This window comes from Budorcas taxicolor, chromosome X (assembly GCF_023091745.1).
Source record: "Budorcas taxicolor isolate Tak-1 chromosome X, Takin1.1, whole genome shotgun sequence".
Taxonomy (NCBI): Eukaryota; Metazoa; Chordata; class Mammalia; order Artiodactyla; family Bovidae; genus Budorcas; species Budorcas taxicolor.
The window spans coordinates 64,047,933-64,066,681 of record NC_068935.1 but is presented as its reverse complement, the minus strand read 5'-3'; positions in this window follow the sequence as shown (position 1 = coordinate 64,066,681).

The following is an 18,749-nucleotide window of genomic DNA, read 5'->3' as shown; positions in this document are numbered from 1 at the left end:
CTGTGTGTGTCTCTCTCAGTGTGTGTTTCTGGTTCTTAGTGTGTGTGTTAACCTCTGTATGTGTATGTGTCTCAGTGTGTGTGTCTCTGTGTCTCTGCATTGCCTCTACGTGTATGTATCTCTCAGTCAGTGTTTTGGTCTCTGTTTGTGTGTGTGACTCTTTCTGTGTTTCTCTCTCTCTCTGTGGATGGCTCGTTTTCTGTGTGTGTGTGTGTGTATCTGTGTGTGTGTGTCTCTGCAACATGTATGTCACTTGCAATTTGTGTGTCTCCATGTGTGTGTTTCAGAATGTGTGACTCTCCGGCTGTTTGTGTCTCTCTCTCAGGTTGTGTGTCTCTCTCAGTGTGTGTGACTCCTTCAGTGTGAGTGTTTCTGTTTCTTACCCTGTTTGTGTGTTTCTCTGTTTGTGTGTATGTCTCTCAGTGTGTGTGTATCACTGTGAATGTGTACATCTCTCTGCTGTGTGTGTCTCTCACGGCGTGTGTGTCTCCTTCTCATTGTGTGTGACTCTCTCATTCTGTGTCTTGCTCTCTGAGTGTGTGTGTCTCTGTGGCCCCCTGTGAGTGTGGCTCTCTCAGTGTGTGTCTGTTTCTCAGTGTGTATGTGTCTCTGTGTGTGCGTGTCTCTCTCTATATCTGTATGTGTTTCAGTGTGAGTCTCTGAGTATGCATGTCTCTCTTGTCTCTCTCTGTTTGGAGACTCTCTCTCAGTGGTGAAGTCTTTCTCTGTGAGTGTTATTTCTCTCTCGCTGTGTTTGTCCCCCTCTCTCTCAGCGTGTGCCTGTGTCTCTCTCTGTATGTTTATATCCCGAAGTGTGTGTGTGCGTCTCAGTGTGCGTGTGTCTCACAATATCTGTGTCTCTCTCCCACTGTGTATGTCTCCCTCAGTGTGTGTGTCTCTCAGCATGTGTGTGTCTGTCTCTCTCTCTCAGTTTGTGTGGAGAACTCTCATTGTGTGTGTGTCGTTATGGTGGGTGTTTCTGTGTGTGTGTGTCTCTGTGTGACTCCCACAGTGTCTCTGTGTGTGTTTCTCCCATGTGTCTCTCTGTGTGTGTGTGTCTGTCTCACTGTGCGTCTGCCTCAGTGTTGCGTGTCTGTTTTTAGGGATTGTGTGAGTGTCTCAGTGTGTCTGTCTCTCAGGGTGTTTGTGTCTCTCAGGGTGTGTGAGTCTCTCTCTCAGTATGTCTCTGTCTCTAAGCCTGTGTGTGGGTTTCACCGTGTGTGTCTCCCAATGTTTGTGCCTCTCACTCAGTGTGTATGTCTCTCCCAGTGTGTGTGTCTCTCAGTGCCTATTTCTCCTCCTCTGTGTGGATGTCTGTCTCATTGTGTGTGTCTCTCTCTGTGTGTCTCTCTCAGTGAGTGTGTCTCCTTCAGTGTGAATGTTTCTGATATGTAGCGTGTGTGTGTCTCTCTCTCTGAATGTGTATGTGTCTCAGTGTCTGTGTGTCTCAGTGTGTGTCTCTCAGTGGCTGTGTTTCTGTGTGCCTCTCCATGTATGTGTGTCTCAGTCTGTGTTTTAGTCTCTCTTTGTGTGTATGCCTCTGTCTGTTTCTCTCTCTCTGTGTGGATGTCTCTCTCTCACTCCATGTGAGTGTGTATCTCACTCTGCATGTGTTTCTCTAAGTGTGGGTGTGCCTTTGTCCACGTAGGTGACACTCTCAATTTTTGTGTCTCCGTGTGTGTGTCTCAGAATGTGTGACTCTCCGAGTGTTTTTGTCTCAATTTCAGGTTGTGTGTCTCTCTCAGTGTGTGTGACGCGTTCAGTGTGAGGGTTTCTGGTTCTTAGCGTGTGTGTCTCTCAGTGTTTATGTTTCTCGGTGTGTGTGTCTCCCTGTGAATGTGCGTGTCTCTCTCTTGTGTATGACTCTCAGCGTGTTTGCGTCTCTCTCTCAGTGTGTGTGACTCTCAGTGTGTGTGCCTTGCTCTTTGAGTGTGTGTGTCTCTGAGGGTGCCTGTGTGTGTCTCTCTCAGTGTGTGTTTCTGGTTCTTAGTGTGTGTGTTAACCTCTGTATGTGTATGTGTCTCAGTGTGTGTGTCTCTATGTGTCTCTGCATTGCCTCTACGTGTATGTATCTCTCAGTCAGTGCTTTGGTCTCTGTTTGTGTGTGTGACTCTTTCTGTGTTTCTCTCTCTCTCTGCGGATGGCTCGTTCTCTGTGTGTGTGTGTGTGTATCTGTGTGTGTGTGTCTCTGTCAACATGTATGTCACTTGCAATTTGTGTGTCTCCATGTGTGTGTTTCAGAATGTGTGACTCTCCGGCTGTTTGTGTCTCTCTCTCAGGTTGTGTGTCTCTATCTCAGGTTGTGTGTCTCTCTCAGTGTGTGTGACTCCTTCAGTGTGAGTGTTTCTGTTTCTTACCCTGTTTGTGTGTGTCTCTGTGTGTGTGTATGGCTCTCAGTGTGTGTGTCTCACTGTGAATGTGTACGTCTCTCTGCTGTGTGTGACTCTCAGGGCGTCTGTGTCTCCTTCTCAGAGTGTGTGAGTCTCTCATTCTGTGTGTCTTGCTCTCTGAGTGTGTGTGTCTCTGTGGGCCCCTGTGAGTGTGGCTCTCTCAGTGTGTGTGTGTCTGTTTCTCAGTGTGTATGTGTCTCTGTGTGTGCGTGTCTCTCTCTGTATCTGTATGTGTTTCAGTGTGAGTCTCTGAGTGTGCATGTCTCTCTTGTCTCTCTCTGTTTGGAGACTCTCTCTCAGTGGTGAAGTCTTTCTCTGTGAGTGTTATTTCTCTCTCGCTGTGTTTGTCCCCCTATCTCTCAGCGTGTGCCTGTGTCTCTCTCTGTATGTTTATATCCCGAACTGTGTGTGCGTCTCAGTGTGCGTGTGTCTCACAATATCTGTGTCTCTCTCCCACTGTGTATGTCTCCCTCAGTGTGTGTGTCTCTCAGCATGTGTGTGTCTGTCTCTCTCTCTCAGTTTGTGTGGAGAACTCTCATTGTCTGTGTGTCGTTATGGTGGGTGTTTCTGTGTGTGTGTGTCTCTGTGTGACTCCCACAGTGTCTCTGTGTCTGTTTCTCCCATGTGTCTTTCTGTGTGTGTGTGTCTGTCTCACTGTGCGTCTGCCTCAGTGTTGCGTGTCTGTTTTTAGGGATTGTGTGAGTGTCTCAGTGTGTCTGTCTCTCAGGGTGTTTGTGTCTCTCAGGGTGTGTGAGTCTCTCTCTCAGTATGTCTATGTCTCTAAGCCTGTGTGAGGGTTTCACCGTGTGTGTCTCCCAATGTTTGTGCCTCTCACTCAGTGTGTATGTCTCTCCCAGTGTGTGTGTCTCTCAGTGCCTATGTCTCCTCCTCTGTGTGGATGTCTGTCTCATTGTGTGTGTCTCTCTCTGTGCGTCTCTCTCAGTGAGTGTGTCTCCTTCAGTGTGAATGTTTCTGATATGTAGCGTGTGTGTGTCTCTCTCTCTGAATGTGTATGTGTCTCAGTGTCTGTGTGTCTCAGTGTGTGCCTCTCAGTGGGTGTGTTTCTGTGTGCCTCTCCATGTATGTGTGTCTCAGTCTGTGTTTTAGTCTCTCTTTGTGTGTATGCCTCTGTCTGTTTCTCTCTCTCTGTGTGGATGTCTCTCTCTCACTCCATGTGAGTGTGTATCTCACTCTGCATGTGTTTGTCTAAGTGTGGGTGTGCCTCTGTCCACGTAGGTGACACTCTCAATTTTTGTGTCTCCGTGTGTGTGTCTCAGAATGTGTGACTCTCCGAGTGTTTTTGTCTCAATTTCAGGTTGTGTGTCTCTCTCAGTGTGTGTGACGCGTTCAGTGTGAGGGTTTCTGGTTCTTAGCGTGTGTGTCTCTCAGTGTGTATGTTTCTCAATGTGTGTGTCTCCCTGTGAATGTGCGTGTCTCTCTCTTGTGTATGACTCTCAGCGTGTTTGCGTCTCTCTCTCAGTGTGTGTGACTCTCAGTGTGTGTGCCTTGCTCTTTGAGTGTGTGTGTCTCTGAGGGTGCCTGTGTGTGTCTCTCTCAGTGTGTGTTTCTGGTTCTTAGTGTGTGTGTTAACCTCTGTATGTGTATGTGTCTCAGTGTGTGTGTCTCTACGTCTCTGCATTGCCTCTACATGTATGTATCTCTCAGTCAGTGTTTTAGTCTCTGTTTGTGTGTGTGACTCTTTCTGTGTTTCTCTCTCTCTCTGCCGATGGCTCTTTCTCTGTGTGTGTGTGTGTATCTGTGTGTGTGTGTGTCTCTGTCAACATGTATGTCACTTGAAATTTGTGTGTCTCCATGTGTGTGTTTCAGAATGTGTGACTCTCCGGCTGTTTGTGTCTCTCTCTCAGGTTGTGTCTCTCTCAGTGTGTGTGACTCCTTCAGTGTGAGTGTTTCTGTTTCTTACCCTGTTTGTGTGTGTCTCTGTGTGTGTGTATGTCTCTCAGTGTGTGTGTCTCACTGTGAATGTGTACGTCTCTCTGCTGTGTGTGACTCTCAGGGCGTCTGTGTCTCCTTCTCAGAGTGTGTGAGTCTCTCATTCTGTGTGTCTTGCTCTCTGAGTGTGTGTGTCTCTGTGGGCCCCTGTGAGTGTGGCTCTCTCAGTGTGTGTGTGTCTGTTTCTCAGTGTGTATGTGTCTCTGTGTGTGCGTGTCTCTCTCTGTATCTGTATGTGTTTCAGTGTGAGTCTCTGAGTGTGCATGTCTCTCTTGTCTCTCTCTGTTTGGAGACTCTCTCTCAGTGGTGAAGTCTTTCTCTGTGAGTGTTATTTCTCTCTCGCTGTGTTTGTCCCCTCTCTCTCAGCGTGTGCCTGTGTCTCTCTCTGTATGTTTATATCCCGAAGTGTGTGTGTGCGTCTCAGTGTGCGTGTGTCTCACAATATCTGTGTCTCTCTCCCACTGTGTATGTCTCCCTCAGTGTGTGTGTCTCTCAGCATGTGTGTGTCTGTCTCTCTCTCTCAGTTTGTGTGGAGAATTCTCATTGTGTGTGTGTCATTATGGTGGGTGTTTCTGTGTGTGTGTGTCTCTGTGTGACTCCCACAGTGTCTCTGTGTCTGTTTCTCCCATGTGTCTTTCTGTGTGTGTGTGTCTGTCTCACTGTGCGTCTGCCTCAGTGTTGCGTGTCTGTTTTTAGGGATTGTGTGAGTGTCTCAGTGTGTCTGTCTCTCAGGGTGTTTGTGTCTCTCAGGGTGTGTGAGTCTCTCTCTCAGTATGTCTATGTCTCTAAGTCTGTGTGAGGGTTTCACCGTGTGTGTCTCCCAATGTTTGTGCCTCTCACTCAGTGTGTATGTCTCTCCCAGTGTGTGTGTCTCTCAGTGCCTATTTCTCCTCCTCTGTGTGGATGTCTGTCTCATTGTGTGTGTCTCTCTCTGTGTGTCTCTCTCAGTGAGTGTGTCTCCTTCAGTGTGAATGTTTCTGATATGTAGCGTGTGTGTGTCTCTCTCTCTGAATGTGTCTCAGTGTGTGTGTGTCTCAGTGTGTGTCTCTCAGTGGCTGTGTTTCTGTGTGCCTCTCCATGTATGTGTGTCTCAGTCTGTGTTTTAGTCTCTCTTTGTGTGTATGCCTCTGTCTGTTTCTCTCTCTCTGTGTGGATGTCTCTCTCTCACTCCATGTGAGTGTGTATCTCACTCTGCATGTGTTTCTCTAAGTGTGGGTGTGCCTCTGTCCACGTAAGTGACACTCTCAATTTTTGTGTCTCCGTGTGTGTGTCTCAGAATGTGTGACTCTCCGAGTGTTTTTGTCTCAATTTCAGGTTGTGTGTCTCTCTCAGTGTGTGTGACACGTTCAGTGTGAGGGTTTATGGTTCTTAGCGTGTGTGTCTCTCAGTGTGTATGTTTCTCGGTGTGTGTGTGTCTCCCTGTGAATGTGCGTGTCTCTCTCTTGTGTATGACTCTCAGCGTGTTTGCGTCTCTCTCTCAGTGTGTGTGACTCTCAGTGTGTGTGCCTTGCTCTTTGAGTGTGTGTGTCTCTGAGGGTGCCTGTGTGTGTCTCTCTCAGTGTGTGTTTCTGGTTCTTAGTGTGTGTGTTAACCTCTGTATGTGTATGAGTCTCAGTGTGTGTGTCTCTACGTCTCTGCATTGCCTCTATGTGTATGTATCTCTCAGTCAGTGTTTTAGTCTCTGTTTGTGTGTGTGACTCTTTCTGTGTTTCTCTCTCTCTCTGCCGATGGCTCTTTCTCTGTGTGTGTGTGTGTATCTGTGTGTGTGTGTGTCTCTGTCAACATGTATGTCACTTGAAATTTGTGTGTCTCCATGTGTGTGTTTCAGAATGTGTGACTCTCCGGCTGTTTGTGTCTCTCTCTCAGGTTGTGTCTCTCTCAGTGTGTGTGACTCCTTCAGTGTGAGTGTTTCTGTTTCTTACCCTGTTTGTGTGTGTCTCTGTGTGTGTGTATGTCTCTCAGTGTGTGTGTCTCACTGTGAATGTGTACGTCTCTCTGCTGTGTGTGACTCTCAGGGCGTCTGTTTCTCCTTCTCAGAGTGTGTGAGTCTCTCATTCTGTGTGTCTTGCTCTCTGAGTGTGTGTGTCTCTGTGGGCCCCTGTGAGTGTGGCTCTCTCAGTGTGTGTGTGTCTGTTTCTCAGTGTGTATGTGTCTCTGTGTGTGCGTGTCTCTCTCTGTATCTGTATGTGTTTCAGTGTGAGTCTCTGAGTGGGCATGTCTCTCTTGTCTCTCTCTGTTTGGAGACTCTCTCTCAGTGGTGAAGTCTTTCTCTGTGAGTGTTATTTCTCTCTCGCTGTGTTTGTCCCCCTATCTCTCAGCGTGTGCCTGTGTCTCTCTCTGTATGTTTATATCCCGAAGTGTGTGTGTGCGTCTCAGTGTGCGTGTGTCTCACAATATCTGTGTCTCTCTCCCACTGTGTATGTCTCCCTCAGTGTGTGTGTTTCTCAGCATGTGTGTGTCTGTCTCTCTCTCTCAGTTTGTGTGGAGAACTCTCATTGTGTGTGTGTCTTTATGGTGGGTGTTTCTGTGTGTGTGTGTCTCTGTGTGACTCCCACAGTGTCTCTGTGTGTGTTTCTCCCATGTGTCTCTCAATGTGTGTGTGTCTGTCTCACTGTGCTTCTGCCTCAGTGTTGCGTGTCTGTTTTTAGGGATTGTGTGAGTGTCTCAGTGTGTCTGTCTCTCAGGGTGTTTGTGTCTCTCAGGGTGTGTGAGTCTCTCTCTCAGTATGTCTCTGTCTCTAAGCCTGTGTGTGGGTTTCACCGTGTGTGTCTCCCAATGTTTGTGCCTCTCACTCAGTGTGTATGTCTCTCCCAGTGTGTGTGTCTCTCAGTGCCTATTTCTCCTCCTCTGTGTGGATGTCTGTCTCATTGTGTGTGTCTCTCTCTGTGTGTCTCTCTCAGTGAGTGTGTCTCCTTCAGTGTGAATGTTTCTGATATGTAGCGTGTGTGTGTCTCTCTCTCTGAATGTGTCTCAGTGTGTGTGTGTCTCAGTGTGTGTCTCTCAGTGGCTGTGTTTCTGTGTGCCTCTCCATGTATGTGTGTCTCAGTCTGTGTTTTAGTCTCTCTTTGTGTGTATGCCTCTGTCTGTTTCTCTCTCTCTGTGTGGATGTCTCTCTCTCACTCCATGTGAGTGTGTATCTCACTCTGCATGTGTTTCTCTAAGTGTGGGTGTGCCTCTGTCCACGTAGGTGACACTCTCAATTTTTGTGTCTCCGTGTGTGTGTCTCAGAATGTGTGACTCTCCGAGTGTTTTTGTCTCAATTTCAGGTTGTGTGTCTCTCTCAGTGTGTGTGACGCGTTCAGTGTGAGGGTTTCTGGTTCTTAGCGTGTGTGTCTCTCAGTGTTTATGTTTCTCGGTGTGTGTGTCTCCCTGTGAATGTGCGTGTCTCTCTCTTGTGTATGACTCTCAGCGTGTTTGCGTCTCTCTCTCAGTGTGTGTGACTCTCAGTGTGTGTGCCTTGCTCTTTGAGTGTGTGTGTCTCTGAGGGTGCCTGTGTGTGTCTCTCTCAGTGTGTGTTTCTGGTTCTTAGTGTGTGTGTTAACCTCTGTATGTGTATGTGTCTCAGTGTGTGTGTCTCTATGTGTCTCTGCATTGCCTCTACGTGTATGTATCTCTCAGTCAGTGTTTTGGTCTCTGATTGTGTGTGTGACTCTTTCTGTGTTTCTCTCTCTCTCTGCGGATGGCTCGTTCTCTGTGTGTGTGTGTGTGTATCTGTGTGTGTGTGTCTCTGTCAACATGTATGTCACTTGGAATTTGTGTGTCTCCATGTGTGTGTTTCAGAATGTGTGACTCTCCGGCTGTTTGTGTCTCTCTCTCAGGTTGTGTGTCTCTCTCTCAGGTTGTGTGTCTCTCTCAGTGTGTGTGACTCCTTCAGTGTGAGTGTTTCTGTTTCTTACCCTGTTTGTGTGTGTCTCTGTGTGTGTGTATGTCTCTCAGTGTGTGTGTCTCACTGTGAATGTGTACGTCTCTCTGCTGTGTGTGACTCTCAGGGCGTCTGTTTCTCCTTCTCAGAGTGTGTGAGTCTCTCATTCTGTGTGTCTTGCTCTCTGAGTGTGTGTGTCTCTGTGGGCCCCTGTGAGTGTGGCTCTCTCAGTGTGTGTGTGTCTGTTTCTCAGTGTGTATGTGTCTCTGTGTGTGCGTGTCTCTCTCTGTATCTGTATGTGTTTCAGTGTGAGTCTCTGAGTGTGCATGTCTCTCTTGTCTCTCTCTGTTTGGAGACTCTCTCTCAGTGGTGAAGTCTTTCTCTGTGAGTGTTATTTCTCTCTCGCTGTGTTTGTCCCCTATCTCTCAGTGTGTGCCTGTGTCTCTCTCTGTATGTTTATATCCCGAAGTGTGTGTGTGCGTCTCAGAGTGCGTGTGTCTCACAATATCTGTGTCTCTCTCCCACTGTGTATGTCTCCCTCAGTGTGTGTGTCTCTCAGCATGTGTGTGTCTGTCTCTCGCTCTCAGTTTGTGTGGAGAACTCTCATTGTGTGTGTGTCGTTATGGTGGGTGTTTCTGTGTGTGTGTGTCTCTGTGTGACTCCCACAGTGTCTCTGTGTCTGTTTCTCCCATGTGTCTTTCTGTGTGTGTGTGTCTGTCTCACTGTGCGTCTGCCTCAGTGTTGCGTGTCTGTTTTTAGGGATTGTGTGAGTGTCTCAGTGTGTCTGTCTCTCAGGGTGTTTGTGTCTCTCAGGGTGTGTGAGTCTCTCTCTCAGTATGTCTATGTCTCTAAGCCTGTGTGAGGGTTTCACCGTGTGTGTCTCCCAATGTTTGTGCCTCTCACTCAGTGTGTATGTCTCTCCCAGTGTGTGTGTCTCTCAGTGCCTATTTCTCCTCCTCTGTGTGGATGTCTGTCTCATTGTGTGTGTCTCTCTCTCTGTGTCTCTCTCAGTGAGTGTGTCTCCTTCAGTGTGAACGTTTCTGATATGTAGCGTGTGTGTGTCTCTCTCTCTGAATGTGTCTCAGTGTGTGTGTGTCTCAGTGTGTGTCTCTCAGTGGCTGTGTTTCTGTGTGCCTCTCCATGTATGTGTGTCTCAGTCTGTGTTTTAGTCTCTCTTTGTGTGTATGCCTCTGTCTGTTTCTCTCTCTCTGTGTGGATGTCTCTCTCTCACTCCATGTGAGTGTGTATCTCACTCTGCATGTGTTTCTCTAAGTGTGGGTGTGCCTCTGTCCACGTAAGTGACACTCTCAATTTTTGTGTCTCCGTGTGTGTGTCTCAGAATGTGTGACTCTCCGAGTGTTTTTGTCTCAATTTCAGGTTGTGTGTCTCTCTCAGTGTGTGTGACACGTTCAGTGTGAGGGTTTATAGTTCTTGGCGTGTGTGTCTCTCAGTGTGTATGTTTCTCGGTGTGTGTGTGTCTCCCTGTGAATGTGCGTGTCTCTCTCTTGTGTATGACTCTCAGCGTGTTTGCGTCTCTCTCTCAGTGTGTGTGACTCTCAGTGTGTGTGCCTTGCTCTTTGAGTGTGTGTGTCTCTGAGGGTGCCTGTGTGTGTCTCTCTCAGTGTGTGTTTCTGGTTCTTAGTGTGTGTGTTAACCTCTGTATGTGTATGAGTCTCAGTGTGTGTGTCTCTACGTCTCTGCATTGCCTCTATGTGTATGTATCTCTCAGTCAGTGTTTTAGTCTCTGTTTGTGTGTGTGACTCTTTCTGTGTTTCTCTCTCTCTCTGCCGATGGCTCTTTCTCTGTGTGTATGTGTGTATCTGTGTGTGTGTGTCTCTGTCAACATGTATGTCACTTGAAATTTGTGTGTCTCCATGTGTGTGTTTCAGAATGTGTGACTCTCCGGCTGTTTGTGTCTCTCTCTCAGGTTGTGTGTCTCTCTCAGTGTGTGTGACTCCTTCAGTGTGAGTGTTTCTGTTTCTTACCCTGTTTGTGTGTGTCTCTGTGTGTGTGTATGTCTCTCAGTGTGTGTGTCTCACTGTGAATGTGTACGTCTCTCTGCTGTGTGTGACTCTCAGGGCGTCTGTGTCTCCTTCTCAGAGTGTGTGAGTCTCTCATTCTGTGTGTCTTGCTCTCTGAGTGTGTGTGTCTCTGTGGGCCCCTGTGAGTGTGGCTCTCTCAGTGTGTGTGTGTCTGTTTCTCAGTGTGTATGTGTCTCTGTGTGTGCGTGTCTCTCTCTGTATCTGTATGTGTTTCAGTGTGAGTCTCTGAGTGTGCATGTCTCTCTTGTCTCTCTCTGTTTGGAGACTCTCTCTCAGTGGTGAAGTCTTTCTCTGTGAGTGTTATTTCTCTCTCGCTGTGTTTGTCCCCTATCTCTCAGCGTGTGCCTGTGTCTCTCTCTGTATGGTTATATCCCGAAGTGTGTGTGTGCGTCTCAGAGTGCGTGTGTCTCACAATATCTGTGTCTCTCTCCCACTGTGTATGTCTCCCTCAGTGTGTGTGTCTCTCAGCATGTGTGTGTCTATCTCTCTCTCTCAGTTTGTGTGGAGAACTCTCATTGTGTGTGTGTCGTTATGGTGGGTGTTTCTGTGTGTGTGTGTCTCTGTGTGACTCCCACAGTGTCTCTGTGTCTGTTTCTCCCATGTGTCTTTCTGTGTGTGTGTGTCTGTCTCACTGTGCGTCTGCCTCAGTGTTGCGTGTCTGTTTTTAGGGATTGTGTGAGTGTCTCAGTGTGTCTGTCTCTCAGGGTGTTTGTGTCTCTCAGGGTGTGTGAGTCTCTCTCTCAGTATGTCTATGTCTCTAAGCCTGTGTGAGGGTTTCACCGTGTGTGTCTCCCAATGTTTGTGCCTCTCACTCAGTGTGTATGTCTCTCCCAGTGTGTGTGTCTCTCAGTGCCTATTTCTCCTCCTCTGTGTGGATGTCTGTCTCATTGTGTGTGTCTCTCTCTGTGTGTCTCTCTCAGTGAGTGTGTCTCCTTCAGTGTGAACGTTTCTGATATGTAGCGTGTGTGTGTCTCTCTCTCTGAATGTGTCTCAGTGTGTGTGTGTCTCAGTGTGTGTCTCTCAGTGGCTGTGTTTCTGTGTGCCTCTCCATGTATGTGTGTCTCAGTCTGTGTTTTAGTCTCTCTTTGTGTGTATGCCTGTGTCTGTTTCTCTCTCTCTGTGTGGATGTCTCTCTCTCACTCCATGTGAGTGTGTATCTCACTCTGCATGTGTTTCTCTAAGTGTGGGTGTGCCTCTGTCCACGTAAGTGACACTCTCAATTTTTGTGTCTCCGTGTGTGTCTCTCAGAATGTGTGACTCTCCGAGTGTTTTTGTCTCAATTTCAGGTTGTGTGTCTCTCTCAGTGTGTGTGACACGTTCAGTGTGAGGGTTTATGGTTCTTCGCGTGTGTGTCTCTCAGTGTGTATGTTTCTCGGTGTGTGTGTGTCTCCCTGTGAATGTGCGTGTCTCTCTCTTGTGTATGACTCTCAGCGTGTTTGCGTCTCTCTCTCAGTGTGTGTGACTCTCAGTGTGTGTGCCTTGCTCTTTGAGTGTGTGTGTCTCTGAGGGTGCCTGTGTGTGTCTCTCTCAGTGTGTGTTTCTGGTTCTTAGTGTGTGTGTTAACCTCTGTATGTGTATGAGTCTCAGTGTGTGTGTCTCTACGTCTCTGCATTGCCTCTATGTGTATGTATCTCTCAGTCAGTGTTTTAGTCTCTGTTTATGTGTGTGACTCTTTCTGTGTTTCTCTCTCTCTCTGCCGATGGCTCTTTCTCTGTGTGTATGTGTGTATCTGTGTGTGTGTGTCTCTGTCAACATGTATGTCACTTGAAATTTGTGTGTCTCCATGTGTGTGTTTCAGAATGTGTGACTCTCCGGCTGTTTGTGTCTCTCTCTCAGGTTGTGTGTCTCTCTCAGTGTGTGTGACTCCTTCAGTGTCAGTGTTTCTGTTTCTTACCCTGTTTGTGTGTGTCTCTGTGTGTGTGTATGTCTCTCAGTGTGTGTGTCTCACTGTGAATGGGTACGTCTCTCTGCTGTGTGTGACTCTCAGGGCGTCTGTGTCTCCTTCTCAGAGTGTGTGAGTCTCTCATTCTGTGTGTCTTGCTCTCTGAGTGTGTGTGTCTCTGTGGGCCCCTGTGAGTGTGGCTCTCTCAGTGTGTGTGTGTCTGTTTCTCAGTGTGTATGTGTCTCTGTGTGTGCGTGTCTGACTCTGTATCTGTATGTGTTTCAGTGTGAGTCTCTGAGTGTGCATGTCTCTCTTGTCTCTCTCTGTTTGCAGACTCTCTCTCAGTGGTGAAGTCTTTCTCTGTGAGTGTTATTTCTCTCTCGCTGTGTTTGTCCCCCTATCTCTCAGCGTGTGCCTGTGTCTCTCTCGGTATGTTTATATCCCGAAGTGTGTGTGTGCGTCTCAGTGTGCGTGTGTCTCACAATATGTGTGTCTCTCTCCCACTGTGTATGTCTCCCTCAGTGTGTGTGTCTCTCAGCATGTGTGTGTCTGTCTCTCTCTCTCAGTTTGTGTGGAGAACTCTCATTGTGTGTGTGTCGTTATGGTGGGTGTTTCTGTGTGTGTGTGTCTCTGTGTGACTCCCACAGTGTCTCTGTGTGTGTTTCTCCCATGTGTCTCTCAATGTGTGTGTGTCTGTCTCACTGTGCGTCTGCCTCAGTGTTGCGTGTCTGTTTTTAGGGATTGTGTGAGTGTCTCAGTGTGTCTGTCTCTCAGGGTGTTTGTCTCTCAGGGTGTGTGAGTCTCTCTCTCAGTATGTCTATGTCTCTAAGCCTGTGTGAGGGTTTCACCGTGTGTGTCTCCCAATGTTTGTGCCTCTCACTCAGTGTGTATGTCTCTCCCAGTGTGTTTGTCTCTCAGTGCCTATTTCTCCTCCTCTGTGTGGATGTCGGTCTCATTGTGTGTGTCTCTCTCTGTGTGTCTCTCTCAGTGAATGTCTCTCCTTCAGTGTGAATGTTTCTGATATGTAGCGTGTGTGTGTCTCTCTCTCTGAATGTGTCTCAGTGTGTGTGTGTCTCAGTGTGTGTCTCTCAGTGGCTGTGTTTCTGTGTGCCTCTCCATGTATGTGTGTCTCAGTCTGTGTTTTAGTCTCTCTTTGTGTGTATGCCTCTGTCTGTTTCTCTCTCTCTGTGTGGATGTTTCTCTCTCACTCCATGTGAGTGTGTATCTCACTCTGCATGTGTTTCTCTAAGTGTGGGTGTGCCTCTGTCCACGTAGGTGACACTCTCAATTTTTCTGTCTCCGTGTGTGTGTCTCAGAATGTGTGACTCTCCGAGTGTTTTTGTCTCAATTTCAGGTTGTGTGTCTCTCTCAGTGTGTGTGACGCGTTCAGTGTGAGGGTTTCTGGTTCTTAGCATGTGTGTCTCTCAGTGTTTATGTTTCTCGGTGTGTGTGTCTCCCTGTGAATGTGTGTGTCTCTCTCTTGTGTATGACTCTCAGCGTGTTTGCGTCTCTCTCTCAGTGTGTGTGACTCTCAGTGTGTTTGCCTTGTTCTTTGAGTGTGTGTGTCTCTGAGGGTGCCTGTGTGCGTCTCTCTCAGTGTGTGTTTCTGGTTCTTAGTGTGTGTGTTAACCTCTGTATGTGTATGTGTCTCAGTGTGTGTGTCTCTATGTGTCTCTGCATTGCCTCTACGTGTATATATCTCTCAGTCAGTGTTTTGGTCTCTGTTTGTGTGTGTGACTCTTTCTGTGTTTCTCTCTCTCTCTGCGGATGGCTCGTTCTCTGTGTGTGTGTGTGTGTATCTGTGTGTGTGTGTCTCTGTCAACATGTATGTCACTTGCAATTTGTGTGTCTCCATGTGTGTGTTTCAGAATGTGTGACTCTCTGGCTGTTTGTGTCTCTCTCTCAGGTTGTGTGTGTCTCTCAGTGTGTGTGACTCCTTCAGTGTCAGTGTTTCTGTTTCTTACCCTGTTTGTGTGTGTCTCTGTGGGTGTGTATGTCTCTAAGTGTGTGTGTCTCACTGTGAATGTGTACGTCTCTCTGCTGTGTGTGTCTCTCAGGGCGTTTGTGTCTCCTTCTCAGTGTGTGTGACTCTCTCATTCTGTGTGTCTTGCTCTCTGAGTGTGTGTGTCTCTGTGGGCCCCTGTGAGTGTGGCTCTCTCAGTGTGTGTCTGTTTCTCAGTGTGTATGTGTCTCTGTGTGTGCGTGTCTCTCTCTGTATCTGTATGTGTTTCAGTGTGAGTCTCTGAGTGTGCATGTCTCTCTTGTCTCTCTCTGTTAGGAGACTCTCTCTCACTGGTGAAATTTTTCTCTGTGAGTGTATTTCTCTGTCGCTGTGCATGTCCCCCTATCTCTCAGTGTGTGCGTGTGTCTCTCTCTGTATGTTTACGTCCCTAAGTGTGTGTGTTCGTCTCAGTGTGTGTGTGTCTCACAATATCTGTGTCTCTCTCCCACTGTGTATGTCTCCCTCAGTGTGTGTGTCTCTCAGCATGTGTGTGTCTGTCTCTCTCTCTCAGTTTGTGTGGAGAACTCTCATTGTGTGTGTGTCTCTTTGGTGTGTGTTTCTGTGTATGTGTGTCTCTGTGTGACTCCCACAGTGTCTCTGTGTGTGTTTCTCCCATGTGTCTCTCAATGTGTGTGTGTCTGTCTCACTGTGCGTCTGCCTCAGTGTTGCGTGTCTGTTTTTAGGGATTGTGTGAGTGTCTCAGTGTGTCTGTCTCTCAGGGTGTTTGTGTCTCTCAGGGTGTGTGAGTCTCTCTCTCAGTATGTCTATGTCTCTAAGCCTGTGTGAGGGTTTCACCGTGTGTGTCTCCCAATGTTTGTGCCTCTCACTCAGTGTGTATGTCTCTCCCAGTGTGTTTGTCTCTCAGTGCCTATTTCTCCTCCTCTGTGTGGATGTCGGTCTCATTGTGTGTGTCTCTCTCTGTGTGTCTCTCTCAGTGAATGTCTCTCCTTCAGTGTGAATGTTTCTGATATGTAGCGTGTGTGTGTCTCTCTCTCTGAATGTGTCTCAGTGTGTGTGTGTCTCAGTGTGTGTCTCTCAGTGGCTGTGTTTCTGTGTGCCTCTCCATGTATGTGTGTCTCAGTCTGTGTTTTAGTCTCTCTTTGTGTGTATGCCTCTGTCTGTTTCTCTCTCTCTGTGTGGATGTCTCTCTCTCACTCCATGTGAGTGTGTATCTCACTCTGCATGTGTTTCTCTAAGTGTGGGTGTGCCTCTGTCCACGTAGGTGACACTCTCAATTTTTGTGTCTCCGTGTGTGTGTCTCAGAATGTGTGACTCTCCGAGTGTTTTTGTCTCAATTTCAGGTTGTGTGTCTCTCTCAGTGTGTGTGACGCGTTCAGTGTGAGGGTTTCTGGTTCTTAGCATGTGTGTCTCTCAGTGTTTATGTTTCTCGGTGTGTGTGTCTCCCTGTGAATGTGTGTGTCTCTCTCTTGTGTATGACTCTCAGTGTGTTTGCGTCTCTCTCTCAGTGTGTGTGACTCTCAGTGTGTGTGCCTTGCTCTTTGAGTGTGTGTGTCTCTGAGGGTGCCTGTGTGCGTCTCTCTCAGTGTGTGTTTCTGGTTCTTAGTGTGTGTGTTAACCTCTGTATGTGTATGTGTCTCAGTGTGTGTGTCTCTATGTGTCTCTGCATTGCCTCTACGTGTATGTATCTCTCAGTCAGTGTTTTGGTCTCTGTTTGTGTGTGTGACTCTTTCTGTGTTTCTCTCTCTCTCTGCGGATGGCTCGTTCTCTGTGTGTGTGTGTGTGTATCTGTGTGTGTGTGTCTCTGTCAACATGTATGTCACTTGCAATTTGTGTGTCTCCATGTGTGTGTTTCAGAATGTGTGACTCTCTGGCTGTTTGTGTCTCTCTCTCAGGTTGTGTGTGTCTCTCAGTGTGTGTGACTCCTTCAGTGTCAGTGTTTCTGTTTCTTACCCTGTTTGTGTGTGTCTCTGTGGGTGTGTATGTCTCTAAGTGTGTGTGTCTCACTGTGAATGTGTACGTCTCTCTGCTGTGTGTGTCTCTCAGGGCGTTTGTGTCTCCTTCTCAGTGTGTGTGACTCTCTCATTCTGTGTGTCTTGCTCTCTGAGTGTGTGTGTCTCTGTGGGCCCCTGTGAGTGTGGCTCTCTCAGTGTGTGTCTGTTTCTCAGTGTGTATGTGTCTCTGTGTGTGCGTGTCTCTCTCTGTATCTGTATGTGTTTCAGTGTGAGTCTCTGAGTGTGCATGTCTCTCTTGTCTCTCTCTGTTAGGAGACTCTCTCTCACTGGTGAAATTTTTCTCTGTGAGTGTATTTCTCTGTCGCTGTGCTTGTCCCCCTATCTCTCAGTGTGTGCGTGTGTCTCTCTCTGTATGTTTATGTCCCTAAGTGTGTGTGTTCGTCTCAGTGTGTGTGTGTCTCACAATATCTGTGTCTCTCTCCCACTGTGTATGTCTCCCTCAGTGTGTGTGTCTCTCAGCATGTGTGTGTCTGTCTCTCTCTCTCAGTTTGTGTGGAGAACTCTCATTGTGTGTGTGTCTCTTTGGTGTGTGTTTCTGTGTATGTGTGTCTCTGTGTGACTCCCACAGTGTCTCTGTGTGTGTTTCTCCCATGTGTCTCTCAATGTGTGTGTGTCTGTCTCACTGTGCGTCTGCCTCAGTGTTGCGTGTCTGTTTTTAGGGATTGTGTGAGTGTCTCAGTGTGTCTGTCTCTCAGGGTGTTTGTGTCTCTCAGGGTGTGTGAGTCTCTCTCTCAGTATGTCTATGTCTCTAAGCCTGTGTGAGGGTTTCACCGTGTGTGTCTCCCAATGTTTGTGCCTCTCACTCAGTGTGTATGTCTCTCCCAGTGTGTGTGTCTCTCAGTGCCTATTTCTCCTCCTCTGTGTGGATGTCGGTCTCATTGTGTGTGTCTCTCTCTGTGTGTCTCTCTCAGTGAATGTCTCTCCTTCAGTGTGAATGTTTCTGATATGTAGCGTGTGTGTGTCTCTCTCTCTGAATGTGTCTCAGTGTGTGTGTGTCTCAGTGTGTGTCTCTCAGTGGCTGTGTTTCTGTGTGCCTCTCCATGTATGTGTGTCTCAGTCTGTGTTTTAGTCTCTCTTTGTGTGTATGCCTCTGTCTGTTTCTCTCTCTCTGTGTGGATGTCTCTCTCTCACTCCATGTGAGTGTGTATCTCACTCTGCATGTGTTTCTCTAAGTGTGGGTGTGCCTCTGTCCACGTAGGTGACACTCTCAATTTTTGTGTCTCCGTGTGTGTGTCTCAGAATGTGTGACTCTCCGAGTGTTTTTGTCTCAATTTCAGGTTGTGTGTCTCTCTCAGTGTGTGTGACGCGTTCAGTGTGAGGGTTTCTGGTTCTTAGCATGTGTGTCTCTCAGTGTTTATGTTTCTCGGTGTGTGTGTCTCCCTGTGAATGTGTGTGTCTCTCTCTTGTGTATGACTCTCAGCGTGTTTGCGTCTCTCTCTCAGTGTGTGTGACTCTCAGTGTGTGTGCCTTGTTCTTTGAGTGTGTGTGTCTCTGAGGGTGCCTGTGTGCGTCTCTCTCAGTGTGTGTTTCTGGTTCTTAGTGTGTGTGTTAACCTCTGTATGTGTATGTGTCTCAGTGTGTGTGTCTCTATGTGTCTCTGCATTGCCTCTACGTGTATGTATCTCTCAGTCAGTGTTTTGGTCTCTGTTTGTGTGTGTGACTCTTTCTGTGTTTCTCTCTCTCTCTGCGGATGGCTCGTTCTCTGTGTGTGTGTGTGTGTATCTGTGTGTGTGTGTCTCTGTCAACATGTATGTCACTTGCAATTTGTGTGTCTCCATGTGTGTGTTTCAGAATGTGTGACTCTCTGGCTGTTTGTGTCTCTCTCTCAGGTTGTGTGTGTCTCTCAGTGTGTGTGACTCCTTCAGTGTCAGTGTTTCTGTTTCTTACCCTGTTTGTGTGTGTCTCTGTGGGTGTGTATGTCTCTCAGTGTGTGTGTCTCACTGTGAATGTGTACGTCTCTCTGCTGTGTGTGTCTCTCAGGGCGTTTGTGTCTCCTTCTCAGTGTGTGTGACTCTCTCATTCTGTGTGTCTTGCTCTCTGAGTGTGTGTGTCTCTGTGGGCCCCTGTGAGTGTGGCTCTCTCAGTGTGTGTCTGTTTCTCAGTGTGTATGTGTCTCTGTGTGTGCGTGTCTCTCTCTGTATCTGTATGTGTTTCAGTGTGAGTCTCTGAGTGTGCATGTCTCTCTTGTCTCTCTCTGTTAGGAGACTCTCTCTCACTGGTGAAATTTTTCTCTGTGAGTGTATTTCTCTGTCGCTGTGCTTGTCCCCCTATCTCTCAGTGTGTGCGTGTGTCTCTCTCTGTATGTTTATGTCCCTAAGTGTGTGTGTTCGTCTCAGTGTGTGTGTGTCTCACAATATCTGTGTCTCTCTCCCACTGTGTATGTCTCCCTCAGTGTGTGTGTCTCTCAGCATGTGTGTGTCTGTCTCTCTCTCTCAGTTTGTGTGGAGAACTCTCATTGTGTGTGTGTCTCTTTGGTGTGTGTTTCTGTGTATGTGTGTCTCTGTGTGACTCCCACAGTGTCTCTGTGTGTGTTTCTCCCATGTGTCTCTCAATGTGTGTGTGTCTGTCTCACTGTGCGTCTGCCTCAGTGTTGCGTGTCTGTTTTTAGGGATTGTGTGAGTGTCTCAGTGTGTCTGTCTCTCAGGGTG